This window comes from Oncorhynchus masou, unplaced genomic scaffold (genome assembly GCF_036934945.1).
Source record: "Oncorhynchus masou masou isolate Uvic2021 unplaced genomic scaffold, UVic_Omas_1.1 unplaced_scaffold_1396, whole genome shotgun sequence".
Classification (NCBI taxonomy): Eukaryota; Metazoa; Chordata; class Actinopteri; order Salmoniformes; family Salmonidae; genus Oncorhynchus; species Oncorhynchus masou.
Genome location: NW_027003886.1, coordinates 139,549 through 146,200, shown reverse-complemented (window position 1 = coordinate 146,200; position 6,652 = coordinate 139,549). Strand labels below are relative to the sequence as shown.

Genomic DNA, 6,652 nt, shown 5'->3' with positions numbered 1-6,652 from the left:
AGACATCAACCCCTATTAACTATATAAAGGTTGGTTCAGACATCAACCCCTATTAACTATATAAAAGGTTAGTTCATTAGACATCAACCCCTATTAATTAATAAAAGGTTGGTTCATTAGACATCAACCCCTATTAACTAATACAAGGTTGGTTCAGACATCAACCCCTATTAACTATATAAAAGGTTAGGTCATTAGACATCAACCCCTATTAACTATATAAACGGTTGATTCATTAGACATCAACCCCTATTAACTATATAAAAGGTTGGTTCATTAGACATCAACCCCTATTAACTAATAAAGGTTGGTTCATTAGACATCGGTTATTTAATAAAAGGTTGGTTCAGACATCAACCCCTATTAACTATATAAAGGTTGGTTCATTAGACATCAACCCCTATTAACTAATAAAAGGTTGGTTCAGACATCAACCCCTATTAACTAATAAAGGTTGGTTCATTAGACATCAACCCTATTAACTAATAAAAGGTTGGTTCATTAGACATCAAGCCCTATTAACTAATAAAAGGTTGGTTCATTAGACATCGACCCTATTAACTAAAAAGGTTGGTTCATTAAACATCAACCCCTATTAACTAATAAAAGGTTGGTTCATTATTAACATCAGAATGAACACCTATTAACTATATAAAAGGTTGGTTCATTAGACATCAACCACTATTAACTAAAAAAGGTTGGTTCAGACATCAACCCCTATTAACTAATAAAGGTTGGTTCATTAGACATCAACCACTATTAACTAATAAAAGGTTAGTTCATTAGACATCAACCACTATTAACTAATAAAAGGTTGGTTCAGACATGAACACCTATTAACTATATAAAAGGTTAGTTCATTAGACATCAACCACTATTAACTAATAAAAGGTTGGTTCAGACATCAACCCCTATTAACTAATAAAAGGTTAGTTCATTAGACATCAACCACTATTAACTAATAAAAGGTTGGTTCATTAGACATCAACCACTATTAACTATATAAAGGTTGGTTCATTAGACATCAATATTAACTATAAAAGGTTGGTTCAGACATCAACCCCTATTAACTATATAAAGGTTGGTTCAGACATCAACCCCTATTAACTATATAAAAGGTTGGTTCAGACATCAACCCCTATTAACTATATAAAAGGTTGGTTCATTAGACATCAACCCCTATTAACTAATAAAAGGTTGGTTCATCAGACATCAACCCCTATTAACTATAAAAGGTTGGTTCAGACATCAACCCCTATTAACTAATAAAGGTTGGTTCATTAGACATCAACCCCTATTAACTAATAAAAGGTTGGTTCAGACATCAACCCCTATTAACTAATAAAGGTTGGTTCATTAGACATCGACCCCTATTAACTAATAAAAGGTTGGTTCATTAGACATCGACCCCTATTAACTAATAAAAGGTTGGTTCATTAGACATCAACCCCTATTAACTAATAAAAGGTTGGTTCATTAGACATCAACCCCTATTAACTAATAAAAGGTTGGTTCAGACATGAACACCTATTAACTATATAAAAGGTTAGTTCATTAGACATCAACCACTATTAACTAAAAAAGGTTGGTTCAGACATCAACCCCTATTAACTATATAAAGGTTGGTTCATTAGACATCAACCACTATTAACTAATAAAAAAGGTTGGTTCATTAGACATCAACCCAGACATATTAACTATATAAAGGTTGGTTCAGACATCAGCCCCTATTAACTATATAAAGGTTGGTTCAGACATCAACCCCTTATTATTAAAGGTTGGTTCAGACATACCCCTATTAACTAATAAAAGGTTAGTTCATTAGACATCAACCCCTATTAATTAATAAAAGGTTGGTTCATTAGACATAAGGTTGGTTCCCCTATTAACTAATAAAAGGTTGGTTCAGACATCAACCCCTATTAACTATATAAAAGGACATCAACCCCTATTAACTATATAAAAGGTTAGGTTCATTAGACATCAACCCCTATTAACTATATAAAAGGTTGGTTCATTAGACATCAACCCTATTAACTATATAAAAGGTTGGTTCATTAGACATCAACCCTATTAACTATATAAAAGGTTGGTTCATTAGACATCAACCCCTATTAACTATATAAAAGGTTGGTTCATTAGACATCAACCCCTATTAACTATATAAAAGGTTGGTTCAGACATCAACCCTATTAACTATATAAAGGTTGGTTCAGACATCAACCCCTATTAACTATATAAAAGGTTAGTTCAGACATCAACCCCTATTAACTATATAAAGGTTGGTTCAGACATCAACCCCTATTAACTATATAAAAGGTTAGTTCAGACATCAACCCCTATTAACTATATAAAGGTTGGTTCAGACATCAACCCCTATTAACTATATAACGGTTGGTTCATTAGACATCAACCCCTGTTAACTATATAAAGGTTGGTTCATTGACGTGTGTAACTATATAAAGGTTGGTTCATTAGACATCAACCCCTATTAACCGTGTTCATTAGACATGTGTGTGTGTGTGTGTGTGTGTGTGTGTGTTCAGACATGTGCGTGCTGGAATGTGTGTGTGTGTGTGTGTGTGTGTGTGTGTGTGTGTGTGTGTGTGTGTGTGTGTGTGTGTGTGTGTGTGTGTGTGTGTGTGTGTGTGTGTGTGTGTGGAGACTTACCCACAGTAGATGTGGCACTGGTCAGTAGAGACTTCCCCCAGGAGCCCCATCCACCCCAACCTTTCCCCTTGACCTGAAAGAGTCCTACACACACACACACACACACACACACACACACACACACACACACACACAATGATGTAAAATAACACCTGCATTGTTTGGGGTTTTCGGCTGGGTTTCTGTACAGCACTTTGAGACATCAGCTGATGTAACGAAGGGCTTTATAAATACATTTGATTTGATTTGATCACCACAATGAAAACATGACATCACTATGACGACAGCCAATCAGCCAATGATACCTCTTCCTCCCCCTCGGCAGCAGCGGTCTCCGCCTCCAGGCTCACCAATTGGCCACACTCAGTCACCTGATCCTCACGCCGCCGCCGCCCCCTGATTGGTCAAGAGGGCCTCATCTCTGTCGTCCCTGGTCACGTCTTCTCCTGCCACCTCGTTGGCTGGCTCAGAGCCCTCGGAACCCTCCGTGGCCAACGAGGGCTGGGGGATGGGTGTGGGAGGCGGGAGAGCTGTGTGTGTGTCTTCTCCTGGGGGCTGGGGTCGGTGTGGGAGGGGTCAGAGAGAGGAGCGGGGGAATATGGGAGGGTTGGAGTCAGACATGTTCATCTGGAGAGAGAGAGAAAGGGGAGGAGAGAGAGAGAGAGGGAGGTTTATTTTTTAATAGTGACTGATTTTATCCCAGTAAAATCTGTGGTGTTTTCACTAGGAACCAAACGGGGCGGGACCTAATTGTCCAATAGAAACTAATTTTCGTTACAAAAACTCAACTGTTTGGACTAAATGACTACACCCCCAGTATTGCTGAACATTGACGTTTAACAATCAACTAAAACTAGCCAGTGAAGATGAGATAGCAGAAACACAAGCTAAACTGTCTTCCCGGTGCGTTCAACAGGACGCAACGGTTTGTTACGGTCAAGATAGAAATATACTATGTAGAACAAACATGACTCTCTTGCCATGTAGAATCACGTCGGGTCTATTCATTAGAATTGCCATTTGCAATGTTCCCGAAACGTTTTCCAAATGAACATGGCCACGCGGTTCACGCGACAGCTCGTTATATTACAATGGTGCATTACCGCCATCTAGCGGTCACGTCATATCAACGCGTCGACCACAGCACTGTTTTCCTTTGGCTTTGACACAGTCAGGAGACAGCAAATCTTTCAGTCTCAAAACATTAATAAATAAATATAATTTGAAATAAAAGTTAAGACACACGTATACCATGTATACTGCGATATGTTGTGACATATATAACAAATAAATAACACACGTTTAATTATCCTACAAATAGTCAAAAATAATTCACTAGGTTTCACTTTTACAAACACAGATTCTGCAACTAGGTTACTGTCACTAAGAGGGAAATTGAAAACCCTAATTCAATGACCACGCGGTTTGGTATGTATGTATGTATGTATGGTAAATGACTGTGCATCTCACCGGTTCGTCTCGCTGCTGACAACTCTCTCCGCTAGACGCGCTCCTTCCGCCCCGCCACGTAGACAGGGATCCGCGTGTTGTCCGTCGGTGCTGTGGGAGGTGACGTCACCCCGGAGCGCGTCAGAGAGGGAAGAGTTCGGGAGAGAGAGGTCCAACTCGGCGGAAAACGTGTCTCCCTCCAGCAGGTGGCGTTTTTGTCATTGTTGTTTCACCCATCAGGCAAGTCGTTTTTTTGTATGGACGTGAATAAGAGTGTCGCATTTAATCAACAAGAACAAACAAAATGAATGGTTTATTTGCTTCGTGAGGTTTATTTTATATAATGTAAGTTTCGTAATGCTTTAAGTTGTTACGAATGTACCGGTATAAGTAGGACACGTTACATCACGGTAACTTTGAGAATAAACACTTTATATAAAAGGTTGTCTTGAGACGGTAAAGCATATTCATGATGAGGCTAAGGCGTCTCTCAATTCAAAATCATTTCAATTTATGGGCTATATATTGTCATGGGAACATATGTTAAACATTGTCAAAGCAAGTGAAGTAGATAATAAACAAAAGTGATATAAGCAATAAAAATTAACAGTAAACATAACACTCACGAAATAATAAAGACAATTCCAATGCCAAAGTTCCCGTTTGAACCCACTGAAAATAGCTCCTATAAAAAGAGCGTCATTTCTCCAACACGTCATACGCGGCTCGTTGGTCTAGGGGTATGATTCTCGCTTAGGGTGCGAGAGGTCCCGGGTTCAAATCCCGGACGAGCCCTTATTTTCGAAAGTGCTTATTTTTGTGTAAGTTATTGTCACCGTGTCAAGGGATGTAGTGAAGAAAATGTATGTTGTCAAAATGATATAACCATCGAATGTCACGACATAACACCAGCACACTCCCTTACGTCTCTTAACACAATGCAGTTCGAAAAAATAAGCTATTTTTACCAAATAAACTAAAAATTATCAAATAACGAGGCTGTATACAAGGGGTACATAGCCGCATTATTGTTATTTTGTTTCTTTTTTATAATTATTTTACTTTATTTGGTAAATATTTTCGTAACTCTTCATGGTTTCAGAGCTGGTCAGTAAACATTTCGCGGTAAAGTTCAACACTTGTTGTATTCGGCGCATGTGACTAATAAAGTTCGATTTGATTTGAAAACGTATCACTTCCCACTGCTTACATTATCTACATTATATATATATACCTATATATATATATATATATATATATATATATATATATATATATATATATATATATATATATATATATATATATATATATATATATATCTACACATATATATATATATATCTACATATATATATATATATCTACACATATATATATATATATATATCCTATATACATATACATATATACATACACATATACATACACATATACATACATATATATATACATATACATATATATATATATATATATACACATATACATATATATATATACATATATATATATATATATATATATATATACATATATATACATATATATATATATACACACATATATATATACACATATATATATATACACACACATATATATATATACACACATATATATACATACATACATACATACATACATACACACATATATATATATACACACACACACACATACATATATATATATACATATATATACATATATATATATATACATACATATATATATACATACATACATATACATATATATACATACATACATATACATACATACATATACATATATATACATACATACATATACATATATATACATACATACATATACATATATATACATACATACATATACATATATATACATACATACATATACATATATATACATACATACATATACATATATATACATACATACATACATATACATTATATACATACATACATACATATACATAATGTACATAAAATACATATACAATATATACATACATACATATACATATATACATACATGTATACAATATATAGGTTACATACATTGTGATTCGGATATTTGTTTTACATAAATACATTATGCATACATTTGCTGTACAGAATAATGAGTTCACAGTTTGATATAGAATGGCACATACTCCCATTTGAATTGACAACCCCACATAAAATACAAGATAGAGTTGAATATAGATTCGCAACCTTGTATAAAAAAAAAAAACTGGTTTTATATAATTCATTGATAAAATAAAATAAAAATAAAAAACATAAAATTAGTTCTCCTCATATATATACATAAAATACCTTTAATTGCCCATTTCAGTCTAATAATCATTTTATAAAATATATTACAACAATTCATCATCATATTACATCTGCATAGTTAAAAAACTAACGCAAACCAAATATGTGTGTGTGTATAATCTACTATTAAATGAAAAAGCCAGATTACATTCATCCCAAAACAGTGATATTGGGTCAGTTTGATGTTTCCCTCTATATCAGGGTTAGTCAACGTCTTAAGGACT

General features: G+C 34.6%; 1 long non-coding RNA gene and 1 other non-coding gene across 2 annotated transcripts in view; one reads left to right on the top strand and one right to left on the bottom strand.

Annotated features, from left to right (window-relative positions):
• Window positions 1-2,743, bottom strand: part of LOC135530614 (uncharacterized) — a 6,471-nt gene extending 3,728 nt beyond the window's left edge. The window contains exon 1 of the long non-coding RNA XR_010453872.1: window positions 2,671-2,743. This is a non-coding gene — a long non-coding RNA (uncharacterized LOC135530614). The remainder of the gene's footprint in view (window positions 1-2,670) is intronic.
• Window positions 2,744-4,842: 2,099 nt separating this feature from the next.
• Window positions 4,843-4,914, top strand: trnap-agg (transfer RNA proline (anticodon AGG)). Its single transcript has one exon. It is a non-coding gene; the product is annotated as a tRNA-Pro (tRNA).
• Window positions 4,915-6,652: the final 1,738 nt, after the last annotated feature.